Source organism: Acanthopagrus latus, chromosome 13, assembly GCF_904848185.1.
Source record: "Acanthopagrus latus isolate v.2019 chromosome 13, fAcaLat1.1, whole genome shotgun sequence".
NCBI classification, from domain to species: domain Eukaryota; kingdom Metazoa; phylum Chordata; class Actinopteri; order Spariformes; family Sparidae; genus Acanthopagrus; species Acanthopagrus latus.
The window spans coordinates 17356908-17379962 of NC_051051.1; the positions used below are offsets into that span (position 1 = coordinate 17356908).

The window sequence follows — 23055 nt, forward strand, 5'->3', positions numbered from 1 at the left end:
GGCTAAAATCCTCCAGTGGATATGTTGACATTGATTTGGTGCGGTGCCTTCAGGGAGCACCCCTAGCCACACATTTGTGACTATTCAGCACTCGACTCACACTGCAGCACAACTCACAGCAAGGTGAGACAACTGGATGACAAAACACACTCCGGCTTTTCCATTACAGCATTTTTTTTACATGGAGGAGAAAAAGAACAGGTGTCATGTTGACTGACCCTAACATAAAAAATAGACAAAAACAAATGGAAGATTGTGAAAGGCCTAAAACCAATATTCTCAAGGACAGATGACACACTGTGTTGTCTTTAGGGAGAAAATAAAAAGGATGTACTTTGTGCAATATTGTGGTCCCTGAAAGTGTCTTTACATGGCAAGTTCTAACAAACAAAAAAATGTATAGATGGTATTTTAAGATATGTCAAGGAAGAAACAGGAAAAGGATGCCAGTCATTAATTGCCTTTTCTACTTCAAAATGATGATGTTACACCACGGTGAGGGGTGTCTCGTCTTGGGTTTTTTGTCATGTGAATTTCATGTTTTGTATTGAAAAGTAACTCTCCTCTTGTTTCAGGTCACTTGCCCTTCCTCTTGTGTCACTGGTCTGACATCTCCCCTGATCCCTGATTGTTTCCACCTGCGTCCCATTACCCTCAAGTGTCTTATAGTCCGTGTCTCCCTTTGTCCTGTGCCAGAGTATTTCATTAATTTGTGTACCTCCAGCCTTCATCCACAGTCCTTGCCTTGTTTCATGCCAAGAGCACCCACGTCTGTATTCTCCTTATTTCCTCTTAAGAAGAGTGATTTTTGTTGTATTTTTTTCAGTTCAGTTGAAGCGCAGTTTAAGTTTTGTAGCCTTGTTTTTTCCCTCTGTCAGAGTGTTTTTTGTTTCTTAGTTTTTTCATCTCAGTTTTAGCGTAGCATACATTTATTAGCCCTTGCATTTTCCTTCTTTTGGAGTGACTTTTGTTGTTAAAGGGATAGTTTTTTGTTTTTTGAAGTGGGGTCATATAAAGTACATATCTATAGTCAGTCTGTTCCCTACCGTAATCACCGATCAGCGCAGCCTCTGTTTGGAGAAGTAGAGAGCCAGTCCAGCCCAGACGCTCAGCTTTGTACTGCAGTGAATGGGGTCCGGGGAAAAAGCTAAATAAGCGGTGTGAATTTTCCCTATACAATGTACACTTGAACTGTTACAGATTTTTTAAGGTGAGCCTTGTTTTAGGTGGTTTATTTCGCTTTTCCTATGGTATAACTCTGTGACTTTATCAAACATCATGAGAAAATAGTCTATAAAAGGGGGAGAAAAGGCATGCAGTGAAGACATACCTCACCAACATCTGTTTTCTTACTATGCTTTGTGTCTCTGCACTTGAATTGAAAGACTGCCATTTCTAATATAATGCATTCCATTTCCACAGATGTACTATATCTGATGCCTGACTATATTACTGTCAAAGAAGGTAACAGAACATTTAAAGACTGTAGATGTCTAAGTCAGTTCTGACAAGCAAGGTTACAAATGGAGCATTACGCAGGCACTTAGACCAATTTCAAAGCTGAGCTATTGCAAGTGAATGCAGACAGATGTAACCAATATCCTTTTGGTTAAAACGAGTGATGGTTGAGGAGTAGAGCAGGAGGGGATGCAAAAGTGATGGAGACAAAGCTTGAGACGAAAGACCTTAAGAAGGAAAAATAGGGAGAAACCGGCTGATTGATGACAGCCTATAAGCGCTGTTAGAATTTCATCAATACAGAAGCCCTGATGTATCTTTGCCCTCGGGTAGCAATGTATCGTCCCAACACCCACGCCACCCTCCAACAGAGGAAATGAATGCAACCTGTCTGCAACTTATCACTCCTGCTTAAGAGATAGATCAACGTCCTGTTTTGTAATGCAGGGAAAGAAGTAATAACAGATGAGACAGCATATGTAATTGGAGAGAGAGGAGATGGGAGCCTTCTGTAGATGGGCGAGGGGCAATAAAGTGCTCGCAATTGGTGGGCTGTGGCTTTTTGGCTCACCTTCCAAGGGCTCAAGACTAAAAATAACCCCACTAAGAATCATTGTTACATTTATGTCTGAAACGTGTCATAGAGACAAGAGCAGATTCAATTTCCAGTTTTAAACTTCTTCAATCATCTCTCCGCTGGACCCAGTAACTCTGAAGTAAATTCACATTGAGTAATATTAAGCCAATTTACAATCTAGAAAGAAACACAAGACAATATCACTTTGTTGTCAGCAAGCAGAACAGGCAGGCAATCAAGAGCCTTTTTGTTACAGGACCATAGTTTTGCTTTGCTTTGATTGGCTCACAATCAGAGGCTTTATACCTGGTCAGAAGGGAAAACAATTTAAGCACAAGACCAGGGGCCATGTGGCCAAAAACTCTTAACCACTGGGGCATTAGAATGGGAAAAAAGAGGAAAAAAAAGTTAGAAAAACCAGTGGAAAAAGTTAACAGCTCGTGTGGCAGGTGACACTATTGATTTATCTGCCAAAGACACACTTTGTTGACATTTAGCTAGTGCTGAATTCAGTCCCTGGCGGAGGGCATTTGGCAGGACACTTTTAGAAAATTATGGCTGCACTGTAGAAGTCCTGGAAAAACAATGAGCGGAAACTAAGTGAAGGAAAGCCACAGCCTGCTGCCCTCTCTCTGCCTTTGCTTTCCCTACACACCTACTTCCATACTCCCCTCTCCTTCCCCAGGCCTGTGTAACCCTTCCAACTCTACTGTTATTTTGCCCAGCAGGGCTTTTAATACTTAATGTTGATGCACCAGCAAAACTCCTGGGAACATTGCAGGCCCAAGAGGGGGTGCACACACATGCACGTAAACACACAGGCTACATCTCTGTCTGAGCAAATAAAGGTGTTCTGGACCCTTTCTCTCAAAAGACAGGTGACAGTGCTATCCAGTGGGGTGCAGCCTGTGACACTGTCCCTTTTGTCCCCAAGCCAAGTGAATCAGATGGAAGAGAAGAGAAAAGCAAGGCAGGGCGGAGCAAGTAACATCCAGGAGCGATCCAAGCGATACATCCAGAGGCTGCTCTAACTTACAGGCCAATAGTGGGTACACAGAGGACAGCCTGACATGGACGGGGACATGCACAAGGTTTGCATGTTAATCTTGTCATTTAATCAGAGTCTAAGATTAAAAGTAGATGCCCTCAGAGACTTCTACTATAAAATAGCAAATTTTCCCCTTTCTTTAACAAGCATCGATTAAGAGGCCGTACAACCTCCATGCAATCTACCCTACAGAATATGTGCTTTCCCCATTAGAAGACAATTGTAAACAGGTGGCTGCAGTCTGTTTTCAGGTAATGGTTACTATGCAGTACTCTTCCATCAAAAGTATCAAAACTTGTAATTTCAAAAAAGCAAACCTTTTCTCTGAGATTCAAGATTCCACATGACCCTCCACTAGCAGGGAGAGCTCCCGCAGCACTGACAACCCAGGAGGCTTACAATGAGAATGTGCTGAAGATCCTCACCTCCTGGTGACACTCAGTAATACTTACTACAGGATACTAGAATGGTACTTGTATTTTTCTTCCCCTTCTGCTTGATCAATGAGTCAGACTGCCTGCTTTGATCTGGAGACCCGCTGCAGCATCTCACCAGCCACCCCAACACCTGCGTAATCTTCCCCATAAGCTGACTTAAACTGATTCAGAACATATTTTGATCTGGTTTGATAATACCTTTCTTACAAAGATGCTGAAGAAATTAACAAAATGCAGACATGCAGAATGCTCTTTTTATGGCCTTGTTCCACTGGATCTACAGAGCAGTTGGAGTTTGGTGTGTATACTACATTGCTTTGACTAGATGAATTCCTAAAAATGATAAATACATTTATTTGTGCTGAAAAATGTAAGATGTTGTAAATGATATAACATGACTCTGTTTTCATCACATGACTTTTCAACCCTCATGATGTCTTCGAACTCTTACTCTCCCGTCGTCTCCCATCAAAATTGACCCCCTTTCCTAAAGTAAAGCAGCCTGGTAGACTTTTGTAAAAACAAAAAAAGGAAAATAACCAGTCATTCATTACAAACTTTTTAAATATCTGGGTTATCTCTCTTCTTAGTCCAGAAAGACTTAATTTTATGCACATCAAGCATTTTGAGGGGAAACAATAAAGGTACATGTTCTTGTACTAATTACTGTACTAATACTGAAAGATGCAGTCCTGGCTGCAAGACAGAACATCATTGGTAAACAATGTTTTTAAGAAATGTTTATTTTAACTGATAAGTACCAGCCACGACAGTCGTCGTCCCAGCTGTGTCGAGTCAAACCAAGTACAGCCAGACTGGCAGATGTAATGGAAATGGAAAATATTAAGTGCACATATGAGTGTCTCAAAATCCAGATGTGATAATGGCACACACAGACTCACACAATATCAGCTACTACTGAGTATTAATAATTTGGAACGCAAACATGTTGACTACATCTCGGCTGGTGTGAACCCATCACAAGATGTCTCTATTGTCTGTGAACTTCTGTCACATGTGAGATCTTGGTCCTGTAGATGCTGTCTATGCATAAGAAAGTTTAGTTCTGTATGAGTTCAGTCAATAGCAAACACATTTTTAACTTCATATTTTCTATGATTATGAGTATGTATGTGTGCATGCATGTGTATGTGCATGTGTGTGCATATGGGTTTTTGTATTGAGTAAATGATTTTATAACTGCTTGGTCCAAATTCAAGTATTGGTCAGGCTCTTATACTTTCTTATTCTAATCTAATTGTGTTTTTAAGAAAAATCCTGAATAAATAATACCTGCTTTGGGTCAGCCTGGGTCTAAGATTAGTTGAGTAGGTTAAGAAAAACAAAAACAAAAAAACAAAACAAAACAAAACAAAAAAAAAACATTCAAAATAGGTCAACAGATAAAGCCTTGTGATTTATTCAAAGGTGAAAATTGGCTGATTGAGAAACAGTGAAGAGATAAGGAACAGTGCCGCTGCTTGGGCTAAATAAAACAAGAATGGTAATTAGTGTTGAGGGCCAAGTCTCCCCTACTAAAACAATGCTGCTCTGTCTATAAACTTAGCTAACAGCAACATTTCACATCAGGACATTTTTGTCCTTTTGCCAGCATTGTTTTGTGCTGTGCCAAGATGTATGTCATTAAAGCATCAATAATGGCACAGCTTCATATTCCCATCCTCAAACAAGCATTAGATATTCAATTCAGATTCTACAGATACTATTTGTTTATTCCTCAGTGGCCTCACAGTAAGTCCAAATATTGGGCACAAAATAGATCAAATACATCATCTCTCCAACAGAAATGTACAGAAATGGTTATTCTGTGTTTCTGTCTAGAGTCAATGTATGCTGCCTTTGGGCTTTAACACTACACAGGCTTTTGGGGGGGTTGCTCTGCTATTACGGAAATGTCTTAATCGGGTGCTAAGAGTTGGAGCAGTCTTAATCATGCATATGAAATTATAAAACCACGTTTCATTTGAAGCAGAAAAAAACACGCACATGCCTCCCAAGAGGGTCCAGATACAGTTGATTGTTTCGATAATGAACCACATTGCATATGTCTCAGTGGAAGAAAGACGCTCTTTGAAGAAGAAATAGAATATAAAGCAGTAGTCAAGCAATACCAATGGGCTCTTAAACAATGTACAATAAGAGATAAGAGGCTTTATGCATCCGGCTGTTTGCCTTTGATGCCCAGGAGAATATGAAAACACTGTGGGGTGATTATACAATAATTAAAATATATCTATGACTATTTTATTCCATTTCTGCAAAGTCTGTTCTGCTAGATGCCACTACATTATCCACACTGGACCTTTAAGTTTCTGTCAACAGTAGTATGCTAACTAAGATTAGCCTTACAGGCAAAATGTAGAATGCTGCTCTGGAATGCCGCAATCATTTGTCTAGCCTGAAGAGTATGTAATCAATCAGATTTAAATGTAAATATCCAAAATCTTTGAACTTTGATATTATTGGGGCAGCTTTTATGAGTCTTTGAGCAGGCTTGGATCTGTAAACCCCTCACATTACCAGATAATATGGGCCAAACACTGTCATTGGTATTAAGATGTCATTAAAAATATTGCACCCACAGGAAGAGTGCCGTTGTAACTATTTATGTAAGTTTGCCAGACTTTCTTCTAGTGTTATCAGGGAAATAATGCTAATATCAATCAAGTTGTTGCATAGATTTGCTGTACTGCATTTGTCACAAATTTTTTTGAATCATAGTTTAGTCTACCGTTTAGCAGCCATTTTGAGTTTGCTTTTTTTAACTTTCTTGGATATGTTTTTTCACTGTTTGTTGTGTGGGCCCTGGCAATTGTTAAACAGATTTCATTCAAATGTAATCCAGAGTAGTTTAATGAATAACAATTCATTATATATAATATTTTTGAACAGCATGTTGTCAACAGGCATTACACTTGTTCAAATAAATTCCTATTCAGATTGCATCCAGTTGCAGCTTATTTGTATTGCACTATCAAACTATTTCACCCTTGAACCAATGTCTCTCTTGCTGTATAAAAGTACAGTGGGACAAATAAGTATTCAGTCAACCACTAATTGTGCAATTTCTCCCACTTGAAAAGATTAGAGAGGCCTGTAATTGTCAACATGGGTAAACCTCAACCATGAGAGACAGAATGTGGAAAAAAAACCCAGAAAATCACATTGTTTGATTTTTAAAGAATTTATTTGCAAATCATGGTGGAAAATAAGCATTTGGTCAATACCAAAAGTTCATCTCAATACTTTGTTATGTACCCTTTGTTGGCAATAACGGAGGCCAAACGTTTTCTGTAACTCTTCACAAGCTTTTCACACACTGTTGCTGGTATTTTGGCCCATTCCTCCATGCAGATCTCCTCTAGAGCAGTGATGTTTTGGGGCTGTCGTTGGGCAACACGGACTTTCAACTCCCTCCACAGATTTTCTATGGGGTTGAGATCTGGAGACTGGCTAGGCCACTCCAGGACCTTGAAATGCTTCTTACGAAGCCACTCCTTTGTTGCCCTGGCTGTGTGTTTGGGATCATTGTCATGCTGAAAGACCCAGCCACGTCTCATCTTCAATGCCCTTGCTGATGGAAGGAGATTTTCACTCAAAATCTCTCGATACATGGCCCCATTCATTCTTTCCTTTACACAGATCAGTCGTCCTGGTCCCTTTGCAGAAAAACAGCCCCAAAGCATGATGTTTCCACCCCCATGCTTCACAGTGGGTATGGTGTTCTTCAGATGCAATTCAGTATTCTTTCTCCTCCAAACACGAGAACCTGTGTTTCTACCAAAAAGTTCTATTTTGGTTTCATCTGACCATAACACATTCTCCCAGTCCTCTTCTGGATCATCCAAATGCTCTCTAGCGAACCGCAGATGGGCCTGGACGTGTACTGGCTTCAGCAGGATTTGAGTCCCTGGCGGCGCATTGTGTTACTGATAGTAGCCTTTGTTACTGTGGTCCCAGCTCTCTGTAGGTCATTCACTTGGTCCCCCCGTGTGGTTCTGGGATTTTTGCTCACCGTTCTTGTTATCATTTTGACGCCACGGGGTGAGATCTTGCATGGAGCCCCAGATCAAGGGAGATTATCAGTGGTCTTGTATGTTTTCCATTTTCTAATAATTGCTCCCACAGTTGATTTCTTTACACCAAGCATTTTACCTATTGCAGATTCAGTCTTCCCAGCCTGGTGCAGGTCTACAATTTTGTCTCTGGTGTCCTTCGACAGCTCTTTGGTCTTGGCCATAGTGGAGTTTGGAGTGTGACTGACTGAGGTTGTGGACAGGTGTCTTTTATACCGATAATGAGTTAAAACAGGTGCCATTAATACAGGTAACGAGTGGAGCCTCGTTAGACCTCATTAGAAGAAGTTAGACCTCTTTGACAGCCAGAAATCTTGCTTCTTTGTAGCTGACCAAATACTTATTTTCCACTCTAATTTGGAAATAAATTCTTTAAAAATCAAACAATGTGATTTTTTTTTCCACATTCTGTCTCTCATGGTTGAGGTTTACCCATGTTGACAATTACAGACCTCTCTAATCTTTTCAAGTAGGAGAACTTGCACAATTGGTGGTTGACTAAATACTTATTTGCCCCACTGTATATGTGTATGCATGAAATTTAGTTGAGCTGTGAGACCACTAACCTGACTATGATTTACAGCAATGGTGTTGCTGTGAACTGCCAACTCAATTCTGCATTTCAGAATCACAGTACACAATGCAAAACCAACACAGAATGGGCTCGATGAAGTTTTTTGGCTCAGGAACGTTCAAGTCTACAAAAACAACACAGAGGAAGAAATGAATTCATAGAAAGTTAAAGAGTCTGCAGAATTTATTACCAGAATAGTGCCTAACAGTTTTACTGTGGATTACCAAAGGTTGCATTAGATTAGTATGCATTAGAGCTCTCTGGACACAAACAAACATAAAAACACACTCCCTCTCTCCCCATCCTTCCGTAAAGACCAGAGCTGCAGGTAATATTGATCAAACCCTTTGATAGAATGCACCAGTTACAGTACTTGAGCCATCTGGCAAAAATCTCAAACAAAATTTCTTATTGTTAGAGGCAGTACATTGTTTCTATCAGTCCATTTTAAGGATGAGGAATGAAGGAGACAAATGTTAATTTCCTTTCAAGTGGTACACATCCATACATTGTTTTTACTGTATATCCATCTTTACAGAACACAGTGAACAAGTTGAGAAAATCGTTCATGAATACTGAGCACAATGAGGTCTGTGGGTCATCCTGAGTAACTGGGACATTGTTCATTCTTTTTTTTTTTTTTTTATTCTGTGAGTGAGTGTGGTGGTGGTCTCAGGGACAGATGTCTAACTGGGCATAGAAAACATAACTACCTGCATAGATAGTTACCAACGATTAAGACCAATCACCAGCACAATAAATGTCAATTAACATTTAACCATTGATACATATTGACATTTCTAAAAACAAAACAAAACAAAAAAACGTTTTACAGGTCAAGTTTACATAGCATGATTATCCCCTGACTTTCATATCAAGATGTGGAGGGGGCAGTGCTGGATAGACAAGAAGGTTGCCCAGTGACAAAACTAGGTGTTCTTGACAGGATGTGTGCCATCTCTATCCATGTTTGTGTTGACAAAACATATATTTTAAGCCTGTATCAAACTTTGATACCAGCTTAAAATATCTGTTTTGTCAACAAAAAGGCCAGCGTCATTTAACCTAAAGAAACATGAAGTTGCAAAATAAAGAAAAGTAACCTTTCAACATATCCATGCTTTGAAGACATCTACATTGCCCTCATTTATTTAGGCAAATGGGCTGAAAACTTTCAAGCACAGGCTGTTGGATCGCAACTCTGGTCAGTATCCTGCCATTGATATTATCAGTGACCAGTTTTTACTGATTTTGTTATGCATAATGTTGCAAAAGCATCCACTGACAGGACACATCTTTCATCAAGGTTTTATCAGAGTTGAATAAATTCTTCCAGAAACCTGTGTGACTGTGTATCTAATCCATAGATGATAATTAATCCATATTCCCTGCCACATCACATAATTAATCCATATTCCCTGCCACATCACATCCATCCAAACAACAGAAAATAACTGAGCAGAACCAAGAACTGCAGCGGAAAACATGCTAAAAAACCTCTCCTTTAAAATAAGGACAGGCACTTATTCATTTGCTGTATAATAGACAGAGTAGAGATGTGATGATGGATTGTTCAATCTGTTTAATATACTTTGTTAAAGAAGATTGATGGTATTGGCTTGAGAATGTAAGTGTTTTTTCATTCCCTCTTCCCCTAGTCCAATAAATATTGTGACTACCTAGAGGGCTGTTCCTCATAATGACACATTACCTGGTGTAAAAGTGACATTACATGGATGCCATTTCAATTTCATTATGTGATCACGTGACAAAGTGTATCAGTGTAATCATCAGTTTCCCATTTTGCTGGCGAGAAATCAGACTCATAGCTTTAGTTTTGTATAAATTTCAATATTTCAAATATATGTATCTTCTTTAAATAACTATTCAGTAGCAGAGTTCTGAATCTGGCTTCTGAATATAAAGTCCAAACTGTGCTCAGATATAAAATTACTGATTGTCCACAACTTAGTGCAAGAGAGCAACATTGCTACAGCAACTTTACTGTCTAGCTGAGCCCAGAAAACCAACTACTAGCAATGGCTGCAAAGTCCTGATTATGCTCTGCTCCTGCAAGGAAAAAAGAGGGTAGCTGAGAGAAAAGATGCCAGCAAAGTGTCAATTTTTACTCATGGCACAGCAGAGAATGTGTCATCTAGCTTAGCTTGTTGAGCTGCTATGACAAACCCTTGAACAGTAAGAGTAAGAAGTCAGTGAAGAGACGAAGAGAGACATAACAACAAATACAGAATCACATTGTAAACTAATGACACTATGAATATGTGTTTAATATGATTTAAGATTAAACTTCCAGAAATTCCTTGTTAGGGACATGTTAGGGAAATCTTAGCATGAAGTTTGAATTGATATGCTATATGCCAAGAAAATTGCTTTAAACACTACAGCAGATGCAGTTATTATTCACGATTAAGGCTGCTCTGAATAATTTAAGGCAGCCTTTCATGCTTCAGTCCAATGTTAACAGATCTGAAAGACCACTTCATTCTTGTCAATCTACACTGAATTGCCACCATTATTAGTGCTATGAATGTCAATTTCAAGGGCATATGACTGGTTCTAGCCTGCTTGAACATAGTGGGCACATGAAAAGCATGTGGGTGGAGTGTACAGGATTCCTAATGAGGTCCAGCTACAGTCTCAGGCTAAGGATAAAGAACTGCTTTGTTACATTGTTACATACTGTGTTTTCAGGGAGAATGTGAAAAGTATGTACTGTCGAGCAGAACATCTGACGTATCATAAGGTCATGTTTTTATTCAAATCACTCAATGGAGTCAACCAAATGGAGGTGTGTTGCATGGAGAGCTGGGCTGATGGTGCCTTGACCCTGGCAGCACTTTGAATTCAGCCTTTGTTGTATCATCTATACAGCATTAATGATGCCAGATGAAAATATTTGAATGAAATTTCTTGAACAAGAAGCAGCCTTTATTTGGATGTTTTTCATTAATCCACTACTGAAGCTTTTGAGATGAAGTTCTGTGTATGTGCAACCTTTGGCATTTCATAAACTGGAGTGGAGAAATGTTTATGTTCGGTTGAACATGCACTCAAGCACAGCCTTTCATTGTGACATCATTGTAGGGCTTAACAGCAAACATGCGAAGATCTGAGTCTAAAACCTGATTGAGAGCTGGCAATTAAACCAAGAAAAAGTCTATGCATTTTTCCTCTTGAATCTAGGCTCCTGCATTCTCTGTTCTTTCATCTACTTTTCCTTTCATCACTCAGTACTGAAGTAGCCAAAGATATCTGGTGTTACAAGTTTATTCCCTTTACTGTTTTTATTGGCTATGAAGTTAGTGGATGATTTTTTTCTTTTAACTTTAGAATTTATCTCACTAATCTGAACCCCAATTCCTGGTTGATCATAGACTTTATAGTGAGCTATAACAACAACATCACAGAAATTGTACGCATTGTAGCTGAATGAAACATTTTATCTTTTTTAAATGACATTGTGTGTTAAAATGGGAGGTCTGCACAGGTCACACTGGATAACATTGTAAAGGCCCTTTCACATCCATAAATTGTTTCTCTCTAAACCAATTTATACTGTGTATTCCAAAAGCTTTCTGTACTATGACAGTTTTTTTTTTTTCCTAAAGAGATAATGGGTGTTTTGACACACCTATTCCTCTGGCAGAGCTGGAGTTGGTCTCCATTTGCAGAAGAGCAGAGCCCCCGGGAAAGCTGACAGTTGGGGGTTCTGGGTTGTTTGACAGGGTTATCGGTAGGTGACCAGCAGCAGTCCCTAGACACTCATACAGATACATTGGGTTACTACGAATGAAAAGCAGGTACAAGAGAGAAGCATTCAAGAAGGTTTAGGAAAATTAGCGAAATTGAAATAAAATATAATAAGATGCAGGTTATTACTGTGCCAAGGCTGATAGGAAGAACTGAACAAAGGGCTATATGTATGTGTGGATCCACATATTCATGTATTGGTGTATGGGAGAATCTATGGTAATGTGCATGAGGTAAGGAGAATGAAATGCCATATAGCTATAGCTACACTTAAACAGCACCCTTTGTGTATGATTAGACAAAAGTCTGTGTCCTGGTCGCAAAACACGAGATAAAACTACACCTAGGAAAATTTAATTTTCAAATTCAACTAGGTTGCATTAGCTAAGCTAAGTGATAGAATTGGCTTGCGAACACGTTCACATTTAGCAGGTTCATATCTTCAACAAGTTGGAGCTGTTCTGTCTGGCTAGTTCAACTGCTAGCTGTTAACCTGCATGAAGTAATAGCAGCCATTTAGAACTGCATACGTTTACCTATATATTTCGTCACTTACAACATAAGAAAGCAGTCAACTATATCCCATTGTAACTGCAGCACAAATGTGAAAGAAGTTGATGCAAATTAAACTTCCAAATCCGGTTCCCCCAGAGTGTGTAGGCTGATTGGATTACAGGTGAGGCCAAAAATGAGTAGTATTGTAGTGGAGGGAAGCCCATTCAATTAAGTTCTCAACCTTTTTTTTAATTGTTTTTTTTTTTTTTTTGTATTTTTTTTTTTTTGTTTTTGTTTTTTTTTGTCTTACAGCACAGCTGGTTAAACCATTTTAGACTAGTCCATTCTAGGATCATTGTTTGATGCCATGATGCCAGTCATAGAGGGTATTTGTCATCTAGTGACTTGTTGTAACTGCACTTTGTACTTTTTACAGCAGATGTGAAGTACTTAATGTAGTGTGCTGTGATGGTCATGTATCTCTGTGTTGCTTTGGAGGCCCAGCAATCTGTTGTTAAAGCCACTGAATCTGCACTGCTCAGACCTCAAATAACTTTTGTTACGGCTGTTGCTGGCTGCCATTTAGTGTGAATTAATGGTGATGTTTACATGAGTGATTCTGCCAATGATGCAAATGCAGCTTTGTGATTCCCTGGTGAGGATTGGTCCTTTCTGGAGCCGAGACGGTCCACTTCCTGCTTCCTGTTCACTGGCGTCTTTGATTGGTGCGGCTGTGATTCAATCAAACCTACCAATTGGGAGTCTTCAATCAACCCCAGCTGCATTATAAATAGCTTGTGTGTCCACAGATTCACGTGGCTGTAAATCAGTGATCAGTTCGCCTCGCTGGTGGTTGCACACCATTGTATATCGAGAGAGTATTTAGAGTGTTGTATTTCTTAGTATTGCCTGGCTGTTGCCTGTCTGAGTGGTTCCAGTCAGTGTTGTGGGATTCTTTGTAAACCTATTTTGCTTGATACTGAGTACCTGAGAGTTGGTCACTCCTTTGGTTTGAGACCTTAAAGGTACAGTTCGTGTTTTTTGAAGTGGGGTCATATAACGTACACATCTATAGTCGATCTGTACCGTACTGTAATCACCGATCAGCCTCTGTATGGAGAAGTAGAGAGCTGTTCCAGCCCAGATGCTCAGCTTTGTACTGCAGTGAACAGGATCCAAAGAAAAAGTGAAATAAATCACCTAAAACAAGGCTCACCTTAAAAAATCTATAAAAGTTCAAGCATAGGTTGTATAGGGAAAATTCACAACACTTTACATCACCGTCAGACCTCCCTTTCTTTAGGCACTACATTTTCTCAACCGTATGACGGTAAGACATGTTTTTGTTATGGAGCGGCTGGCTGTGATGATTTATTAATTTGTTTTATGCATTGGGGTTGTGCATTGTTCTGGTGCAGTCGTTTATAGCATGGGAGTTTACGTTCACCATCACTGGGGCTATCAGAAGTACATGTTCTTTACATGCGTCAAAAGTTAAGCGTGCATCTGGCCATATTCATCTTGTTGCATATGAACACATATGCACCACGTGCACAGCATAGCTTACAAACTATTACAGCATGAACATTGTTGACATAATTTGACATATCTAAACACTAATGATTTCAGAGATGCAAGAGGGGGTCGAGTTCAGTTGATGTGTCTCCTATATCAGCAGTTGCCATGATGGCTGCATCTTCCATTACAGTTAACAATAACTTGATGTGCTTCAGCATGCTGTGTTTTTAATTTCATCTTGGCACACCTAACCGTACCACTGATATTCATTTCACAATCCTAACAAGACCATAAGTAGATTGTTTTGATCCTAAAGAAAATTGAAGTTGTTACATAAAGAAATGTAAAGTTTCCAAATATCAGTGGTTTGATTATGGCATTTATTGGGAGGAAGAAAATTTAAAATAGAAATTTAAATAGAAAAAAGACAAACTACAAGACAAATATGAATCAGATTTAGAAGTCAGTATGAAGTATACTCTCCCTGTGGTCTACTTCAGCATACAGGCATGTCTTTGTCCTTATCAGATACAGGCAACCTGCAGTCTTAAGGTGACACACAAGCACTGGCTGCTGCTGTGTCCACTCATCTCTTGTTCTGCTCACCCCTGCACCTTTGTTTTATATTCTGTGGGCACACACTGGGAAATACAGGCAGCCCAAAGGTGTCTGTGCGATCAGCACTGACTTCTGTTTGAGGATCAAACCTTGAGATTATATCCCCGCAGAACAAAATAGAGGGTGGGGAGAGAAAGGAAGGCCTTTTTGACAACAATAAGTTTTTGTCTTTCCTGGCTTTGGATTATTTCTGAAAAAGAAACTGGAACTTGGACAAACAAACAAAAAAAAAACAGCGAGTAACGGTATGTTAAAGTGGAGTATATGTGTTTGTCATTTCATAAGTGTTAAGGTTAGATGTGCTGAGAGCTACTGGATTTTTGCCATTGTTATTTTTGCCTACTTGCTTGGTGTAAGGTATTTTTTTTTTTCCATCTTTCACATGTCCATTACGACACAATCAATCTTGACAGTGACAGGTAGGGCACACCTTTGCAGAATACAGTGTGGCAGTGCCCCCCACATGGACACACACACACACACACACACACACACACACACACACACACACACACACATACACTCCGCTGTCAGTTCATATTCAGCAATGTGATACCTAAACCTATCTCGTTCATGACACAGCATTGATTGATAGGTAGCCTCCTGGCCCTCTGTTTGTTTTGCTGTTGTGTCTGCATCGCCCGGCAGATCCTCTTCTCTCAGATGCTGCTATCTCTGGCTCAGCTCTCTCATTTGTGTGATGCTAGCTTTGGCACAGAAGAGAAGCCTCTGACGGCATGGTGCTAACTGATGCCAGGCTAATCACCAGACACTATGCCAGCCTTCACAACTTATCATCCCTGCTCTACTCTTCAGCACTTGAACTACAGCTGACTGATCTGCTTGCTGTCTGCAGCCAAATGTGGGCCTGTGTATTGTACATCAGCTTCTTGACACAAGAAACTGAAGTGTGATAGAATTAGAAAGCAAACTGTGGCTGGAACAACGTACAGTGCATTGACTGAACCCCATTTACTGTTTTTTTCTGTAACTTTACTGGTGACAGTAATACTATGTTTTCTAGGTCTCCCACCAGCTTTCAATTTCCAGGATGTTTTCATTCATCTCCTGGCAACAGTGGTAAATGAAATTGTGTTTTCCATATCAATTGAGCCTATCACAAGATAAAGATAGATAGATACTTTATTCGTCCCCTCAGGGAAATTCTATATTCTCTAAATTCAATGTTTGTTTACAATAACTTCTGGTTTGAGAACCCCCACATCAGGCATTTGCTTACATACTATTTTAACCTGGGAATTCAACTGGTTGCATGTACGTGGAAGAATGGCTGCTCTGTTTCCCTTCGTCTACCAACACTTACTGGTTGCATTTTAAGTGCAACCTGACTTTTTCTGCGTTCTGCTAGTGTCCTTGTCACTACTATTAGCATCAGGTTGCACAGGTTGTTCAGCTCCACCTGGATGGCACATCCAGACGTGCAGTCACAAGAAGGTTTGCTGTGTCTCTCAGCACAGTCTCAAGAGCGTGGAGGAGATACCAGAAGACTAGCTGTTACACAAGCAAAGCTGGACAGGGCCATAGAGGGGCATAAACCCAGCAGCAGGACTGATATCTTCTACTGTGTGGAAGGAGAAGCACGAGTAGTATGACAGAGCCCTACCAAATGACCTCGAACAGGCTACTGGTGTGCATGTTTTGACCAAACTGTCAGATTCGATGAGGGTGGCAAGAGAGCCTAACGTCCTCTAGTGGGACCTGTGCTCACAGCCCTGACCCTAACCTCACAGCTCAAGTGACAGTTTGAGTTTACCACAAGCTAGCAGTTAGACCAAGAATCGCTGTTGTTTAGATATCAAAGATGCTAGCAAAGTAGTACAATACATGCAGTAGGCACAGTAGCTATATGTATAATATCATAGGTCGGACCACAGTGAGTAAATATATTTCTTTAAACATTAAAGGTTACAGGTGAAAATGACATCACAAATGAACAGGTATGTAGCTTTCACATATGCCGGTAATAAAAAATAATCAGCCACTTCTCTGCGTGGAAGTGAATGTTTTGAATGTGACACAACAGCAATTCGGTCTATTTAACATAGTGCTATGGGATGGCACCAGAGGTTGTGCAGTCTTTCTTGCTGTCTGTCATTTTGACAGATGGGGTCGTTAAAGGTCTCTCATAATTTATGTTTACCCATCATTTAAATGTTCATATTTTTGGGGCACCATTTAGCTCAGTTGGTAGAGAAGGCGTCCAATGTGCTGAAGCTCTGCAGTGGACCTGCGTTTGACTTTTGGCTGGGGTCCCTTTGCTACATGTCACTCCCCCTCTCTAACCCTGTTTCCTGTCACTCTCTTTAGCTGTACTGTCAATAAAAAAACCCAGAAAGGCCAAAAAAATACTAAAATAAGTAAATGTTCATATTATTTGATTATAATGAGAACATTCTGATCAATGGCAATTATTTTTCCAGAATACCCGATCACAATAACATTTAATAAACAGAACAAACTTAAAGATTTACATACATGTTCTTTTTTTCCCCCTGCAGTGACAAAGGAGGGGATTAATACATTGTGGCTAAAAATTAACAAGCCATTTACAAGAAATTATACTCAAGTCAACTGACCTACTGTAACCTGGCCTGAAATCAAACTGTCCTTGTCCACACAAATTGGGTGATCACTTTAATGTAATCAAATGCATCAAGGGAGATTTCTACTGAGGCATCAGTCATTAGATTGTACATCTTTGCCTCAGATAGATGTCTCCTCATTGCTGTCTTAATTATGTTCTGAACTTACACTCGGCTCCAACACATAAGGATGGACAGCCTTCAGATTTCCTCCTTATTGCTTAAAAAACAAACAAACAAAAGAAAAACTTCTGGCTAGCTCACACCAAAAGTATGGTGGCAACAGAGAGCACTGATTAGGTGGGAATCTTGGCTCAAATTCCCATGGTCTGATAACTGCCAGTCAGAGCCTCAGCATATCGAGTTTGTGATCCAAGTCAGGTATGATTTGTTTACCAGTCCATACAACCTCCAGGGGCAATGACAAGCCACATATACAGTGCTCAGCGTAAATGAGTACACCCCCTTCCCAAAGTAATATTTTAAACAATATCTCAGTAACATCTCAACCATTTCCCAAATGTTGACAAGACTAAGTTTTAGTTTTATAGCATCTGTTTAACTCATAACATGAAAGTAAGGTTTATAATATAACTAAGAGAACACAATTTTCAGTTTTACTCAAATTAGGGTGATGCAAAAATGAGTACACCCCACTGAAAGTCTGTGCAGCAAGGCTAAATTTTAGACTAATGTCTAATTTAACAATAATCAACCACAGGTGAGTCTAATTATTTATTACACAAGTGTCCAGCAGACAGTTGACTTTAAAAGGGTGTAGAAAACCCCTTTCCATTTCATGTTGTTAGCAATGGCACCACACGGAAAAGAAATGTCTCAAGACCTGAGAAAGAAAATAATTTCTTTACACAAAGGTGAAGGCTACACAAAGATCAGCAAAGCATTACTTATCAGTCAGAATACTGTAGCAAAAGTGGTACAACAAACTTAAAAAAGATGGAAGTGCAACCATCTCACAGAGACATCCAGGTCGTCCACGGAAGTTAACACATCAAGAGGAGCGTCTTCTGATGAGAAGGGTCGAAGAAAATCGGCATGCAAGTTCACTGCAGTTATCCAAGGAAGTAGAAAGCCAAACTGGGGTGACTATGTCCCGTGACACAATATGGCATACACTGCAGAGGAATGGCATGCATGGATGCAGTCCCCAATGGAAGCCTGTCCTAAAGCCCAGGCACAAAAAAGCCTGGCTAGAGTTTGCCAGTGCCCATGCTGACAAAGATGAAGACTACTGGGACTCTATACTTTGGAGTGATGAGACCAAGATAAATGTTTTTGGAACTGATAGCTTCAAAACTGTATGGTGTTGCAACGGTGAGGAATACAAAGAAAAATGCATGGTGCCTACAGTGAAACATGGTGGTGGCAGCGTGACGGTTGCATGAGTGCTGCTGGTGTCGGGGAGCTGCGTTTCATTGATGGCATCATGAATTCACAGATGTATTGCTCTATACTGAAAGAAACGATGCTACCATCACTGCATGCCCGTGGTCATCGTGCACTTTTCCAACATAACAATGATCCTAAACACACATCTAAGGCCACTGTTGGATTTCTGAAGAAGAACAGGGTGAAAGTGATTTAGTGACCAAGCATGTCTCCTGATCTGAACCCAATTGAACACCTATGGGGAATTCTGAAGAGACAAGCTGAGCATCACTCTCCATCCAGCATCCAGTCTCAATAGAGATAACTATTGAAGAATGGAAAAAGATTGATGTAGCAAAATGTTTCCAACTTGTCCATTCCATGCCTAGAAGACTTGGTACTGTCATTAAAAATCATGTAGGCCATACAAAGTACTAGATTTAGTAGTTTTTGTTGTGGGGCGTACTCATTTTTGCATCGCCCTTATTTGAGTAAAACTGAAAAATGTGTAATCTGAATTATGTTATTGAACTTACTTTCATGTTATAAGTTTAACAGATGTTATATTAAACTTATATATTTATTCAACGTTTTGGAATTTGTTTTTGTGTTCATTGAGATATTGTTTAAAATGGTACTTTTCAAAGGGGGTGTACTCATTTACGCTGAGCACGGTATAACATCTGGTGACATGAATGGATTGGTCTCTCAAGCAACCCAAACTACAGTCAGCCTCCCCACTGTAGAGGCTGGCAGGCAGCTGCTTGTGAATGTGGACAGGCAGCTAAGTTCCAAGACACCAGGCCTGCCTTATCTTCTCCTATTGTGAGCTAACTCAAAGTAGGTCAGGTTTCAGCCTGCTGCATTCTGGCTAGACTGCCCTAAACAGAACCATATATCAGGAGCTGGTTGAGCAGTGTCAGAGGCAGGCATGGAGAATTTGATGTGTATCCAGAGAGGTGGGATGTGGAGGCTTTGCTGGCTGCCCGCTCTGCAGAGCATTCACAAGGCTGGGCATCAAGAAGGCTGCTGATAGAGCCTCCAGATGGCCATGGATCAGAAGGAGTGATCCGTGGGGTAGTGCTGCATGTGACACAATAATAAGTCACAATGTGACACTGACCCCAAGATGCATCACTGATTATGACTCCCAGTGCATATTAAGGTATCTCTTAGAGTTTAAAGGCAGCACAACCATATTACTAAATTATCATTTGAATCTACCAGCATCAACAATGTATACTATTTTTTTTTCTAGGCACACAAAGACAAGACATTTGCAAGCCACATATGTACTCTCATTTGTATGTGTCCAAGGCTATGTACTATATCAATCTTCATACATTTGTGTCATATGATGTTTATAAACAGACTTTCATTTTGGGAGGTGAGTGAAGAACGTAAGTTGTAACTTAACACTGAATATTTATAAAGGCTGAATGCCTTAATCCATATGAATCTTGCCATGAGTGTATCCATAACCTCTCAAATAACAAGCATGTGTTTTAACATGTCCTTGGTTCACAGACGCATACATTGCCAGCCACTGCAGCTTTGGACCAATGGGAGGAAGTTGTCAGGTACGTCATGGAGAAGGTGAAGAGACTGAGGAGGACACATCTGGAGCAAACTAAGAAGAGAAAAAGAAAAAGTAACCTAGTAAAAGTAACCCAGAGTCTTAGACTGGCTTTTGTTAGTGTTGTCCCCAGCTTAGTTTAATAAAAGGCTGCAGACAGACACCCAGCTGGACTTGCTGCTGTTTTAGTAATTACTAATAAGGTTAAGGCACTAATAAGGTTATTTCAAAATTCTTACTTCATCCTAACCAGCCAAACCCTGCTTCACTCCATCTTGGTCAGCCATTACCTTATATTACCTTAAGCCTTCTCCTTTGATCTTGGACAGTTTAGCCGAGACTAACTGGTGAGTTAGTTAATGATTAATGGTGTAGCAACACAAATTAGAGAGAACTCCATTAAGACTATAATTAATAATTCTTGAGATGTTCAAATTGGTCCATAAAATAATGCTTATGGAGCACTGCACTGTTGGAGCTGTGCACATATTTGCCATTGCTATAAGCAAACCCCTAGGGGGAATGTTAATGGTGAAAGTGTTACAGCCTCTGGTCTCTGGACTTGCAGTGACCATTGTAGAAAACGTAGTGATCCATCTTACCACGGAATGTTATGATTTATACAGTATGTTCTCTTATTCCTCATGGGTCTTAAATGATTCTAGAATTCAGCTTCTTCACCTCAATGTAATTATTTCACCATACAAACATTAGAGGTATTAGACATTTGTATCCTCTTTAGGGAAATATCTGGTGCAGCTCCGTATGCTTCCTAAGGTTTCAAATAGATCTATGAGTATTTCAGCGGTAATAATCCCATTAGAATGAGGTGAGTACTTAATTACTGCATATTTTTAGAGGGCTCCTGGGACATCCCACTGTGGTGGCAGGGCTAGTTGAGACAGTGCAGTAGCGTTGCTGATAACTTGTAGAAAAAACTGCTCAGTCTTTTTAATCTCCTCACTAAGCATAAAACTAACTACTCTCACCCCGGCTGTCGATATATGTTGGCGTATTAGAGCCGAGAATTATTTGAAAAGATTAATAACAGCTGGAACGCTGCTACACTGGTGTTATTTAATTCTTACTTTGGATCATTTTTTAAACATTTAGAGCTGAGTTTGAATGCCTCTCTTATCAAGCTTTGGTGAACTTGATTCTGTTCTCTGGTTGACAGCATTGAGGGTGTGTGGGGGGGACTCACAAGGGTTTCATTGTGTTGTAAAACGCACAGCAGACAAACATATTGATTAAGCTCACTCATCACTTAATGCAACTGCAAGCACTGAGTCAAAAAATAATATTATGGCAAATGTGGACTGGGAGTGGTAGGGGGCAGGAGGTGGAGTAAGTCACAGTGCAGGGGGTTTTGAGCTCGAGGTCAATTAGGTATGCTAAATAGTCTGAGCATCAGTTCTCCCCACTGCTGATTAGTATTCTGCTGCTGACTCCTCCGCTGATCTTGAAGTCTCCCCGCATTCCTCGCTCTGAGGATAACATGGAGTGAGTGGGGGAGGTAGGGGGGTTGAAAAGGTGGAGAGTGTTCTTTTATCCTCTGCGGCTTAATGGGGAAGAAGAGACAATATTCCCCTCCCATGTTAGCTCTTTTCAATGAAGCGCACATTAAGTGTCAGTGTTGGAGGTACACGGGAAATAAATGGCTACTAGCTGGAATGGGATGTAGAAAGGTCAACAACATGTCATGCAGTCAATCTATCAGGCAAAGCCAGGCTACTTGTTCAGTCTCACATTGCAGCCACCACTGAATTTATTCAGAGACAGAAGGAATGTGACTATAAACACTGGCGATGATTCCCCATTACTCTGCTGAGGCACTTTAATAGGGCAGTGTCTTCCACAGGGCAGGGACTTACAGGAAACAATGTTGACAAGAGCCTCTAAACACTTTTCCTGTTGTTAATCACACAGACAAAAGTCAACACTTATGTAGGATCCCCTGTGATGGTAAACAGGAAATGGACACTGCTTCTCCAATTACAACAACCAGAATAACATTTCAAATTTGTATGTATGATCTGTAATCATACATCATGATGCATTCCATTTATTTTGCCAGGCCATGATAACTGAAAGAGGTAAAATTAGCTATAACCTTGTTTTCCATATTCAACCTTTCATAAACCAGTCGTTCAATATGCTCAGGTTTGGGGACTTGTCTTTAATTTTGAGCTATTAAGCCAAGTGATGGGTGTAATTTCTTTCCTCTGTCAAGTTGTCATTTGCATTTAAATTTGTCATTACCAGCCATGTTTTGTGGAGATTTCCCAAGATTGCAGGACACTTCAGTGGCTTGATGCAAAAGCCCAATTATGAATCCTGCAGAACAATTCCCATTATTTGCCAAAGAACACAGGGTTTTCTGGAGGTGGGCTTGCCAAGAAATTCCCCTGAGGTGAAGGTAGGAGACACTAGTGTAACATTATTAAAGAGGCTAACCTGCAACATGTGTTGAATAACCTGGAGTTCTGCTTCTGACACCGCCTCTTTAATGTCTTTTGTCTAAGTTTGTGAAAAAAAAAAAAAAAAAAAAAAAACTTACTGGGGAATCGTCAAAAAAGGAAACGTCTCCTTTATGGGACAAAAGCCAATCCTTAAATTTGAACACCTGCAGGATTCAAGTGTTTTATATGCAAACCATTTCTATTAGACAACCTCCATGTCTAACCCTTCTTTTTAGAGAGAGCAATACAATATTGTGCACTCATTCCATGTGCTATTGTAAAAGGTTGCCATTAGCAGGGAGTGTGTAAACATATACAGTTGTGTTCAAAATAATAGCAGTGTTGTTAAAAATGTGGGTAAAGCTCAAAATCCTTCAAATATTTTTATTTCCATTCACTGGGAACACTGCACATTATATTTTACATGAAAGC

At 40.0% G+C, this 23055-nt stretch overlaps 1 protein-coding gene and 1 long non-coding RNA gene across 3 annotated transcripts in view; both read right to left on the reverse strand.

Annotated features, from left to right (window-relative positions):
• ntm (neurotrimin) overlaps nucleotides 1-23055 on the reverse strand; it is a 453513-nt gene that overhangs the window by 320429 nt on the left and 110029 nt on the right. The window lies entirely within an intron of this gene.
• LOC119031677 lies at nucleotides 19219-20727 on the reverse strand. Its single transcript, XR_005078669.1, has 3 exons — nucleotides 20452-20727; nucleotides 20121-20215; nucleotides 19219-19668 (listed from the first exon to the last, which is right to left on the reverse strand). It is a non-coding gene; the product is annotated as an uncharacterized LOC119031677 (long non-coding RNA).